The sequence below is a fragment of the Pagrus pagrus genome (assembly GCF_965226575.1).
Source record: "Pagrus pagrus genome assembly, chromosome: 20".
Lineage (NCBI taxonomy): Eukaryota > Metazoa > Chordata > Actinopteri > Spariformes > Sparidae > Pagrus > Pagrus pagrus.
Window position 1 is genome coordinate 25,354,070 of NC_140207.1, and position 12,872 is coordinate 25,366,941.

The 12,872-nt window shown below is 48.6% G+C and overlaps 2 long non-coding RNA genes across 4 annotated transcripts; both read right to left on the reverse strand.

Moving 5' to 3' along the window:
* Positions 1 to 2,583: 2,583 nt before the first annotated feature.
* On the reverse strand, positions 2,584 to 5,248 carry LOC311249780. Of its 3 annotated transcripts, XR_014621221.1 has the most exons (4): positions 4,192 to 5,248; positions 4,026 to 4,114; positions 3,892 to 3,952; positions 2,584 to 3,007 (listed from the first exon to the last, which is right to left on the reverse strand). It is a non-coding gene; the product is annotated as an uncharacterized lncRNA (long non-coding RNA). The 3 variants fall into 3 exon arrangements; XR_014621222.1 differs by having other exon boundaries at positions 4,026 to 5,248; XR_014621223.1 differs by lacking the exon at positions 2,584 to 3,007 and adding an exon at positions 3,484 to 3,816 and having other exon boundaries at positions 4,026 to 5,248.
* A 4,648-nt stretch (positions 5,249 to 9,896) lies between these two features.
* Positions 9,897 to 11,332, reverse strand: LOC311249779. Its single transcript, XR_014621220.1, has 3 exons — positions 11,284 to 11,332; positions 11,150 to 11,210; positions 9,897 to 10,368 (listed from the first exon to the last, which is right to left on the reverse strand). It is a non-coding gene; the product is annotated as an uncharacterized lncRNA (long non-coding RNA).
* Between the last annotated feature and the right edge of the window lie 1,540 nt (positions 11,333 to 12,872).

Below are 12,872 nucleotides of genomic sequence, written 5' to 3' on the forward strand. Positions count from 1 at the left end.
GCCGCGCCTCTGCAAGCAGAACAGTGAAACAAAACACAAAAAACTCCACAGAAAGTGAGATCGTGACAGTTCACCATACTTTTACAAGGATAGATTTCTTTTTGGAAGACAATTAATTGCAGTTATTTATGTTGCAAATATGATATGATATGAATAGTTTTGTCAGACCATGCTCCTGTCTCCATGAATGTTTATTTCAATAAGTTCACTAACACATGTCCTCTCTGGCATCTGAACACTCTCTTATTGTTAGAGGAAGATTTTGTCAAATTTGTCTCTCCAGTGTGTGGGTGTGTCGGCCTCTTTGCAGTGAGAGACATTGAAGGCTTTCGCAAGGGGAGAGATCATTTTCTATGTGGCACACAAAAATAAGCTTAAGAGAGAGAAATTGACTAAGTTCTCTTGATTAGATTCTTTGTATGTTCTCTTAATTACCGGAAACTTATAAAGAGCATATATATTTGCAAGCAGAATATGTTTTCGTCATGTCACAACACACCACTGAACTTTTACTGAACTCTAGGTCCAAGTTTTATGAGCAGGGAGCAAATTACTGGCACACCGGTTGTGACAGATAACTACATCCCAATTGATTACACAAATTAAATCAAGCTCAGGTGTCACATCCGACCCACTGAAAATAAATTAAACTTTTACATGTCGTTATACTCTTCTGGTTATACTCTTCTGGTCTTCTTGCTGGTTATACTCCTCGGTTGACTTGGACTGCTTCTTTACTAAAATTAACATCCCTACTGTAGATCAGGATGCGGACAGTGAATTGGAATGTCCTATCACTGCTATTGAACTAGAGGCAGCAGCCAAATCACTGAAAAGTGGCAAGAATCCTGTTCCTGACAGCTTTCCTGCTAAGTTTTATAAAACATTTTGGAAACAACTGGCCCCATTTTGTCATGTTTGTTGAAGCCTTTACCTCTGGTGTGCTCCCGCACATGTTGACTCAAACAAGTATTTCATTGCTCCTTATTGTGTGGCTCATATCGCCCTAAAAGTTTGTTAAACCTGGATTTTAAGGAGGAGGTTGTTGTCTTTTCAATAAAGCCGTCAAATAAGACGGTTCACAGAAGACCCCCTTCTGTTATTTACAACTATCTAACATCGACTGTCCTCTCCCCCCGAGACAGTTACACTCCTTTCTTTTCAGGTCAAGTGAGGTTCATCACAAATTAATTACAAAGTTTTGAATAACCATTAAGCCAGAATCTCATCTTCATAATTATAACAAATTATGAAACAGAAAGAAAAGTTATTAAAACTGATTTTTCCCGCTTTTCTCTGCCCGCTACCCTCTAACGGTGAGTCCTGGTATGATTGGGACAAACTTGGGACTAGATGTTTTCATTAAAGGATAACTACCGTTTTTTACAACCTGGACCTTATTTCTAGCAAACTATATGGTCATTTACTCACCCAGATAACTTTGGTGTCATTTGAAGTCGTTCGGACGAAATTAGATCCAGCGTAGCGCCGATATATCCATATAATGCGAGTAACGGGGCATCAACACACAGCCTCTATAACACATTATCTGCCACGAAACTAGTTCATTTCACCAATATTTTGTTACGATATGCTAGTGCTATTCCCCTCTGAGTCCGGGCTCGTCCGTTATCAACATCCGGGGTCAAACTAGCAGTAGCAGCTACAGGTAAACAAGCCGGGCTGTCGCGGGTGTGCGCGCAGCTCAGAGACGACATCTTCCAGGTCAGAGGTAGTAGGGCAACCTACAGACCCCGGATTGTAAAAAACGGTAGTTATCCTTTAAGTTTTAATTCCTTTTTTAATGTTAAGTGATTTTATTAATGCCATATGATTTCGTGTTAAACAATGACCACATATTAAGCCATGGTGAAATTCGGGGAAAGGTGAAACACGATCTTGAAACATTGAAACGATAGTTTAGTTTAATTAAATTTCTGTGAGTTTAGACTTATAATCTAGTCTAAAGCGTGAACACTGGCAGCCCGCCCACTTGGGTCCTGCCTGACATCTAGTGATAACAAAACTGAGACATCGCTCACGCTCACTCTCTTGAAACTTGAAACTTGAAACTCTTACTCTCTTGTAACGCTCTTCTTTTAATTTTCCGCTCTCTACTTAAGCCTGATTCATGCTTCTGCGTCGCGGCGACGGCGTAGCTACGTCGTCGACGCAGACCCCTACGCCGACCCTGCGCCATAGCCTGACGTGCGCCTCCAAAAAATCCTGACTACACGTCGCGTCGAGGCGCGAACGGCAAGGACTGTGATTGGTCCGCTCAGAACATCATTTCCGGCAGTTGCTTTTCCGGTCAACAGTATAACAACACCGGTTGGCGGTGAATTGCAGAACAACGCGTTCCCTCGACGCAGAACTTCGAATGCTCAATGACGGCGTCGGGTCGACGATGTAACTACGCCGTCGCCGCGACGCAGAAGCATAAACTAGGCTTTACTTTTGCGTCACGCTCGCTTCAAGACAGCGATCTCCGCAGAATTGCTCACGTGTTGATTTTTCTCATTTTTATAATTTTGCTCACTTCCTTTAAGTGCTTCAACTTTTGTTAATGTGGCGGCACGAGGAGGTGGTTTTGGTTAATGTGATGTTTTAGGATGGTATGAATTAATTAATTGTTGCCAGACAACGCCACCCTGGGAGTTTCACCCAGGGAAAATTAAATGAACTAGCTCAACAGGAGAAAGCACTCAGGTCCGCAACAAAGTGAGGCAGAGACAGCAGTTCAAAGGTACCAAAATATTACTATTTTATTCTTCACAAATGTTTAAAAAGGGGCTCGATGAAATCACTCATACGAAAATATTAAGAAAAGGAACCAATCAGGGCTGAGGCCTACTAGTGCAGATGGGTCAACAAAAAGGGGATACCTGGAACACCACACGTGCAGCAAAAATGAGTATAAAGTGAAAACTCAAACCAGTGTAGACACAACACAAAAAAAGGAAGGGCACCACCACCGGACACCAATCCACCACCGTAGGCTCAGCACCTGAAAGGGGGGGAGACCAGAGAGACAGTTTTAAGGACAAAGAAAACAAACCAATAACTAACAACAACAACAACAACAACGAAAGAAATGAAATTTACAAAATCTATAATAATTAGGCACAATAGCAAATCAAATGGCTTGCTCAAAACTATTCAAAATCACAAGTTACAACCCACAATACCCCAAAAGAAATGATCATAAATAAACTCAAAAATTACAACCTAATCAAAGCTATGGAAAGCAAAAGAAAAGAAAGAAAAATAATAAACATACAACCACCAACAAACACGCAACAAAAGGGACAATAAGGCAAATTCCCACACTGTTCACACACACACACACACACACACACACACACACACACACACACACACACACACACACACACACACACACACACACACACACACACACACACACACACACACACACACACACACACACACACACACACACACGAATAAGAAAGCGACAGCGTTGCCAAGCCACAGGTACGCCCAGCCAGCTACGGGCAGCACCAGAGACACTTAGCCAGCCAAACAGTCAAAGCCAAGCAGGGCGAGCACGGACCGAGTCGGCCGTGGCAGCAGTGAAAGCTCAAGCAAGGCGGCAAGGCAGTAAGGCAAGCAGTCAAGCAGCAGCAAGCAGTGTCTGAACGCCAGGAGCTCCGGAAAGACACGGTAGCTCCAGCGATAGCAAAGCAGCAGTCAATCAGCAGCACGGTAGCCCCAGCAAGGCAAAGCAGCAGTGGTTTAGCAGTGGTTAGCAGTGGTTAGCCGGCGCTGAGCCGCTACATGGACATCTTTACCCTACAATAATAAACAAACAAACGTAAGAAGCTACAAGTGGCTGGAGGAGAGAGCTACTGTCACTGTACAACATACCGGTCAGGCAGTCCTGGCCAACGCGGCATAGAGAGGAGAGTCGGCGCTGTACACGAGCAACCTGTAAACAAACACACAGGTCGCCACATGTGCAACGCCAAAGAGGAAGACACGTGAGAAGAAAACTCACTTACCGGCAGCGAGCAGCGAGCGACGTACGGAGCGGTAGAAGCGGTGAGCAGCATGAGCAGCGTACGGCCCGCAGCAACACCCAAACGAGCCTCTATGTACACAAAATAACTCAAATTAGCACTGGATGGGACAACGTGGAAAGAAGTGCAGCCGCGGCCGACAGCCTACCTGCTACCAGAGGGGCGGAAGTGACGGACGTCAGGAACTGACGTGACCTGGCCTCCGGCAAGCAAGAGGAAGACAGGTACTCTACACCCCCCCTTTATGCGTCATTCACCGACCGCAATTGACTGGGGCCGCCTCCCAAGTGACGTCATGAGACCAATGACTGTCCTGCTACAATCTGCCCCCAACAATTAAATCGTCGTCCCGACGATGGAGTAACCAAAAGCAAAACAAACAGACTTAACTCCAAGGCCTAAATACCGCTGCAACAGCATTAGACACAGGGACAGAGGGGTTACCACCTCCTTGTTCAGCACCACCTGCAGATCGTGGGAGACGATGGACATTAGGGTGGTGACCTGCAGTTGACCTAGCGGTCCGCCGGACAACATTTCCTCCACCAACAGGGAGAGAAGAAGAGGTGCTTTGGACCACCGGAACAGGTTCCATCGACGAAGATGGCACAGAGGAGACTGGGTCTGGCAGTGGAACCAGCAATCGGGGGGTGGTTTGGGTCACAGCTTCGGCCTGGACAGAAGTGGGCAATGAGTTCTCGGACCTCAAGAGCACCCAATCACCATCACAAGACGGCTCATCCTCTGACTGAGGCTGCTCAGGAGGAGGTGGGGAAGAAACAGCAGAACCTGGAGGGCTGACCCCTACCACGGCCTTCAGCAAAGAACGATGGACCTGTCTGGCTCTGGTCAGATCATCCCTTGGAGCAATGGTATAGACTGACCCCCCTTCCCTCGGCGCCCTCAAGACAAGATACATGACTGAGACCCACTGATCTTGGATTTTGTGTCTTCCCCGTACACCAAGGTCCCGCAACCATACCAACTGGCCCTCTTTCAAAGGAACTTCTCGGACATGTTGGTCGTGGTTGTTCTTACGGCGCTCTGCCGTAGCCTTCAACCGATCACGGGCTCCTTCAAAAGCCATTTGCAAGCGGGTTTGATGTTCCTCAACCCACTCATGGACATTGCCACCAACCGGATCCCGTACCCGGCCCAGAATGAAATCAACTGGAAGCCTCGGCTCCTGGCCGAACATCAACAGAAAGGGAGACTCGCCAGTTGCCTGATGCGGGGTGGTGTTGTAGGCATACAGGACTTGTGGAAGACAGGAACTCCAGTCACGCTTTCGAGACACGGGCAACGTACGCAAAAGGTCGTGAAGTGTCCTATTGAATCTCTCGCACTGCCCGTTCCCTGAAGGATGGTATGGTGTGGTGCGAGACTTCTCAATACCATACAAAACACACAACTGTTGAATGAGGGAGCCCTCAAAACACCGTCCCTGGTCTGAGTGTATGCGAGCAGGGACACCAAATTTCGAGAACCACTCGGCAACCAAGACCTGAGCTACAGTGGCCGCCCGCTGATCACGGGTGGGGACAGCCCACGTGTACTTACTGAAAACATCAGTCATTACAAGGACGTTTTCCAGACCATTACGGCTGGGCTCCAGAACCGTAAAATCAATAGCCAAGATCTCATTAGGCCGAGAAGCCAACAAGTGTCCCATGAAGCTGCGGGCAGCTGGTCGACTCACCTTGGCCACCTGGCACCTTTCGCAGGCCTGGCACCACTGTGCCACATCAGCGGACATGCCGGGCCAGTAACACCGCTGGCGCAAAAGCTCCAAGGTCCTCTCGACCCCTTGATGACCGTGACCCTGGTGAACCTCGGTGAGCACATCTGTCTTCAACGCTGCAGGCAACAACAACTGAAAGCAAACCTCAGCCCCGTCTGGCCGGAACACCTGGCGATACAAAAGACCATCCCTTTCGACCAACCGGTCCCACTGCTGCAGTAACACCAAGGCTGACCGAGACAGTTGTTTCCGTTCATCCTTACTGGGACGCTGTTTACGTACCCAGAAGACCAAAGCTTCCTGAATGACAGGATCGGTGTGCTGGAGCGTGGCGATGTCAGATGGGGGATGATGGGGCAAGGCTGCCACAGTGGCTTGAGTCGCATTTACCATGTCCACCTGCAGGGCCTCCTGCAAGGGCTGAGGGAGCACTGTACCACGGACCATGGCTTGCATGTCCTGCGTCTCTGGAGGATGCTGTCGAGACAGGGCATCGGCGTTCTTATTGTGGCGACCAGACCGGTATTTCAGTTCAAAATCGAAGGATGCAAGCTGGGCTGCCCAGCGCTGTTCGGTGGCCCCAAGCTTGGCAGACGACAGGTGACTCAATGGGTTGTTGTCGGTATAAACAACACATTTGTGGCCCAACAGGTACTCCCGAAATTTCTCGGTCATTGCCCACTTGAGCGCCAAAAATTCCAACTTCATGGAACTGTAATTACGCATGTTGCGCTCAGTGGGCCTCAGACCACGGCTGGCATAGGCTATGGGTCGAACCTTCCCATCCTGTTCTTGCGACAGCACAGCTCCAAGACCACCATAGCTGGCGTCCACCTCCAGAATAAATGGAAGGGTAAAATCGGCGTACGCAAGGACAGGTGCAGAAACGAGGCGAGCTTTCAATGCCTCAAAACTATGGTGACACTCCTCTGTCCAACGACCAGTGACAGTCTGATTTACCCGCTTGGACTTGAGGCCTGCCAGTTCTGCCACCAGCTTGTGAAGGGGTGCAGCCAGCTTCGCAAACCCCTCCACGAAGCGGCGGTAGTAGCTGGCGAACCCAAGGAAGGAACGCAGCTCTGAAAGGGTGGCAGGAGAAGGCCAGCTGGAAACTGCCTTGATCTTACTGGGGTCTGTGGAGACACCCTGATCGGAGACGACGTGTCCCAAGTAGCGCACTTCCTGCTGGAAGAAGGCACACTTCTTGAGTTTCACCTTCAGCCCCTCGCGCCGCAAACGCCCCAGCACCCCACCCAACCTCTCCAGATGCTGCTCGATAGTAGAGGAGAAGACCACAATGTCGTCCAAGTAGAGCAGCAGGGATTGACACTGCTGGTCCCCGAAAATCCGCTGCATTAACCGCTGGAAGGTGCTGGGGGCGTTGCAGAGCCCGAAGGGCATACGGTTCCACTCAAAAAGGCCGAAGGGGGTACAGAAGGCGGTCTTGGGACGATCCGACTCTGCCACGGGGACCTGATTATACCCACTAGCCAAGTCCATAGTAGAGAACCAACGTGCCCCGGTCAGGGCATCTAATGACTCGTCAATACGAGGCAAAGGAAAGGCGTCCTTCCTGGTTTTACCGTTCAGGAGCCTGTAGTCCACACACATACGAAGGCTGTCGTCCTTCTTTTTGACCAGCACAATTGGAGAGGCGTAAGGACTGCTACTCTCCCGAATTACTTGTGCGCCAAGAAGTTGATTAATGTGGTCTTTGACAAGCTCATACTCAGACGGAGGAATTCGGCGATACCGCTGACGCACAGGGACATCATCCAGGAGCGGGATCTCGTGGGCAATCAGGTCAGTGCAACCTAGGTCCCCGTCATGAGCTGAAAAGATGGAACTAAACTGACCCAGGAGAGCTCTCACCTTACCCTGTGCTTCTGCAGGCAAATGACCCAACTCTAAGGCTGCTATCTGATCCTGCACTGGCAAAGAAGCAGACTGGGAGAACATGGTAGCCACCACAGGTGGCTCCTCCGTAACACCAGCAGGCAAACTCACCACACATACCTCCTCTAGGGTCCCAACCATGGCATGGGGATAGAGCAACACGTCTGAAGAACCTACATTCACGATGGGAATGTAGGCGGTGCCCCGTACCACTGGTACCAGAGCAGGAGAGGCAAGCAGCCCGGCGGGCAAGCCAGACTCTGGAGGCTCAAACAGTGCGGTGGTGCCAGCATACTGCTCTGAGCATGTGGATGCAACAATCTTCAACATACCACCTGGGATACGACAAGCCTTTTTACCACGTACCTTGACTTTACCAGCTCGCTGGTCAACCAAAACACTGGCTTCATGGCACCTCTGGAGGGCCTGTGTGACAAGCTTGGGGGCCTCAGATACCACTGGCAGGTCAAACAATGCTAAGCCATGCTGCCCAAAGAGTTCTCCATAGCACCTGCGGATAATATTCATCCCTAGAACACCAGGAACATGTGAAGACACACCGCCACAGGGGTCCTTGACGACCAAAATCCCACAGGCTGGCAACAATTTCCCACAGAGCTTCACATCCAACTCCAGGTAGCCAACATAAGGGATGGCAAGACCGTTAGCTGCTCTGAGCTGCAGCCAGTGACAAGATTTGAGTCGCTCTTGGCCCCAGGTCTCAAACTGTTGGCGGAAAAGAGACTCGGTGATGGTCGACACCATAGACCCGGTATCTACCAGGCAAGGGACCACAACCCCCCCCATGCTCACACTTAAATGAGGACAAGACGACATGAGCTTGGACACTTCCACGTCACCTGTGCCTGAATCCGAGCCAGGAACTGCCCCCTCCGAACTGTGGCTCTGCAGTTCGGCGGGTGCTAGTTTCCCGGCCGCTGGGCGGAGTGAGACGGCCTATTTGGCTGAGAGGCCGGCAAGGAAGGTTGAGGGCGGGCGGGGACACGGACGCCATCACACTCCCTGGCGATGTGACCTGGCTGCTGACATCTCATACAGATGATGGGGCCACGAAAAGCTGTTCGGCTAGGTTGCGGGGAGCCCTGCAGACGGGAAATGCTCTGAGTCAGTTGGTTCAACTGCTCCTGTTGCAACTTCAGCATTTCTCTCATCTCACGCAGCTCGGAGGATTGCGGGGGACCAACACTTATCTGACGACTGCCTTGGACCACACACTGAGCACCGAAGACAGACGGGACAGAATGACTGCGACCCCTAACACCTACAGGTAAGCCCTCTCGTTCCCACCTGATCGCCTCACTCCTAGCCTCCAGTAAAGTAGCAGTAGGCTGCCTGCGCACAAACTGCTTCAACTCACGACGAAGTGACCCATCCAGCACGTGCTCCACAAACTGGTCACGTAGCAAAACCTCTGAATTGGGTATGCCACTGGGTGCACGCTGCTTCACAGATGACATGAGGCCCATCAACGCAAGTGAAAACTCTAGCAGAGTCTCTCCCTCATGCTGCCGTCGGGAGAAAAAGGCCTCTTGTAGAGCTACATATGACTCTGCACACCCATATAACTCCTGTAACACGTCAATGATCTTGGCTGGGTCTGAACGTTCCTCACTAGGGCGGTACTTTATTTCCTCACGTGCCTCCCCCTCTAAATGGTCAAATAAAAAGAATGCCTGATCGGATGTGGACAAATGACGTGCTCTCATACAGGCTTGCACCTCCTCCAGCCACTCGGCTAACCCTATACCTGACCTTCCCCTAAATGTGGGACATTTTCTGTCTCGCGGCACAAAAATCAGTCTCTCCGTTGAAGTAGCACCGACAATGGGGAGTGCAGCGGGTGGGAGCGAGACTGAGGGCGCTGTACTAGGGCCAGGCACGGCCGCAACCTGTTCCTGTCTTAGCCTCTCATTATCTGTTCTCAGTTGAGCAACTAACTCTCTTAGTTCTTGCAATTCTGCCTCCATTGTGAAACCTGTACTAACTAAGACACTCCCTACCGTGAAGATGAAACCGGGGAAAATGGGCTTGTTGCAGGTCCACCAAACCAGCTGCTGCTTTGCCTTGGAAGAAAGAAAAGAAACACAAGTCAGACACCAAAGAATAGCAGTTTTGTTTTTGTTGTTTTTTTTTTTTTGTTTTTTTTTTTAAAAAGGGAAAAACAACAAACCAAAACAGAACGCACGTCTCTGCTCTCAAATTGTAAATCCTGCCGACAACGCCAGATTGTGGCGGCACGAGGAGGTGGTTTTGGTTAATGTGATGTTTTAGGATGGTATGAATTAATTAATTGTTGCCAGACAACGCCACCCTGGGAGTTTCACCCAGGGAAAATTAAATGAACTAGCTCAACAGGAGAAAGCACTCAGGTCCGCAACAAAGTGAGGCAGAGACAGCAGTTCAAAGGTACCAAAATATTACTATTTTATTCTTCACAAATGTTTAAAAAGGGGCTCGATGAAATCACTCATACGAAAATATTAAGAAAAGGAACCAATCAGGGCTGAGGCCTACTAGTGCAGATGGGTCAACAAAAAGGGGATACCTGGAACACCACACGTGCAGCAAAAATGAGTATAAAGTGAAAACTCAAACCAGTGTAGACACAACACAAAAAAAGGAAGGGCACCACCACCGGACACCAATCCACCACCGTAGGCTCAGCACCTGAAAGGGGGGGAGACCAGAGAGACAGTTTTAAGGACAAAGAAAACAAACCAATAACTAACAACAACAACAACAACGAAAGAAATGAAATTTACAAAATCTATAATAATTAGGCACAATAGCAAATCAAATGGCTTGCTCAAAACTATTCAAAATCACAAGTTACAACCCACAATACCCCAAAAGAAATGATCATAAATAAACTCAAAAATTACAACCTAATCAAAGCTATGGAAAGCAAAAGAAAAGAAAGAAAAATAATAAACATACAACCACCAACAAACACGCAACAAAAGGGACAATAAGGCAAATTCCCACACTGTCCTCTCTCACACACACACACACACACACGGCTGAATAAGAAAGCGACAGCGTTGCCAAGCCACAGGTACGCCCAGCCAGCTACGGGCAGCACCAGAGACACTTAGCCAGCCAAACAGTCAAAGCCAAGCAGGGCGAGCACGGACCGAGTCGGCCGTGGCAGCAGTGAAAGCTCAAGCAAGGCGGCAAGGCAGTAAGGCAAGCAGTCAAGCAGCAGCAAGCAGTGTCTGAACGCCAGGAGCTCCGGAAAGACACGGTAGCTCCAGCGATAGCAAAGCAGCAGTCAATCAGCAGCACGGTAGCCCCAGCAAGGCAAAGCAGCAGTGGTTTAGCAGTGGTTAGCAGTGGTTAGCCGGCGCTGAGCCGCTACATGGACATCTTTACCCTACAATAATAAACAAACAAACGTAAGAAGCTACAAGTGGCTGGAGGAGAGAGCTACTGTCACTGTACAACATACCGGTCAGGCAGTCCTGGCCAACGCGGCATAGAGAGGAGAGTCGGCGCTGTACACGAGCAACCTGTAAACAAACACACAGGTCGCCACATGTGCAACGCCAAAGAGGAAGACACGTGAGAAGAAAACTCACTTACCGGCAGCGAGCAGCGAGCGACGTACGGAGCGGTAGAAGCGGTGAGCAGCGTACGGCCCGCAGCAACACCCAAACGAGCCTCTATGTACACAAAATAACTCAAATTAGCACTGGATGGGACAACGTGGAAAGAAGTGCAGCCGCGGCCGACAGCCTACCTGCTACCAGAGGGGCGGAAGTGACGGACGTCAGGAACTGACGTGACCTGGCCTCCGGCAAGCAAGAGGAAGACAGGTACTCTACACCCCCCCTTTATGCGTCATTCACCGACCGCAATTGACTGGGGCCGCCTCCCAAGTGACGTCATGAGACCAATGACTGTCCTGCTACATTAAGTTTCTAACAGAACAAAGTTCTGCTTTGATTTGTTTTAAATCGTTAAGTATCGTAACCTGATTTAGAGGAAGTGAACTTAATTTAAATTATCTCGTATTAAGTAACGACGGAGGATCCACCTGATCAACGTTTCATCCTCAGTTATTTTAGTCAAGAAGTTAAATTAGTCAGAGCCTAAGAACCACCACTCAAAGCGACTAACCATCATCTTTATTAAGATCATCATCATTGATAAAGACGTTTCAGTAACGGGCTGTTTCAGAAACCGTGCAAGTGGTTTCCAACGAAAGAAAGACTTTGTGCCAAGCCAATCGGCTCTGCCCCCAACGCTCACAAGCGGTGCCATTTCCGCTGGGCATTGGACCAAGATTATCACCGGCTGAGTACTGGAAGAGCTGCGCTCTTCGTCCGATATCGGAACGGGGTCGTCACTGTGACACCGCACGAGCCGAGACTTCCCTCCGCCAGTCCGCAGTTGAGCTATTAACCACCAGAGACGAAACCCAAAGCCCGCTGACTTCCCAACTCTTCAGAGAAAGTAGGCTAACCATCACTCATAACAGCTGGATTCACACACATGAAATACGAGTTGGTGTCTTTGGCTTTGATTCAGATCTTTTGAGCTTAAGAGAAATTCGGTCAGGTTTTCATAAGTATTAAAATTACTCTCGTAATATTTAAATGCTTTCACCCAACCCGTAATTTCCCCATCCGCACATATTTCACTAATAATCTCATTACTTCAGTTATTACAGACTCCTCATTGTTCTGTTACCTGTTGTCATTCGTTTAAAGTGCCATTCCATTTATTTACTCTGAATTATTTAGTCAATAAACATATTTAACCATATGTCATTGTCTGTGCAGGTTTGTTTTTAATGTGGAGAACCAATGGAAACTGTGTAGAAGTCACTGCTTCAGTTATGAGATTGAATAAATTGATCTGAAATTGATTAGAATTGTTACAAGTTAACCTTGTCCAGTCGCATTTGATTAATTCCCTCCGGATTATTCAAATAGATAAAACAACGGAGGTGGTGAACATTTAGGATTGTTTTATTAATCGCCAGTGATTAATAAATTACATGTATTAGTAGTGTATCTCCTACATATATATAAAATAAAGTTTAAAGAAAGACAGAAATAGATTTGAAAGGTATTCTGCAAGCACATTATTTCCATAATGTGAATAGGGGCAGTGTTCTGAGGAAGGAACCTCAACAGATTGTGAGGAATTCATGACTGGCAATGTAT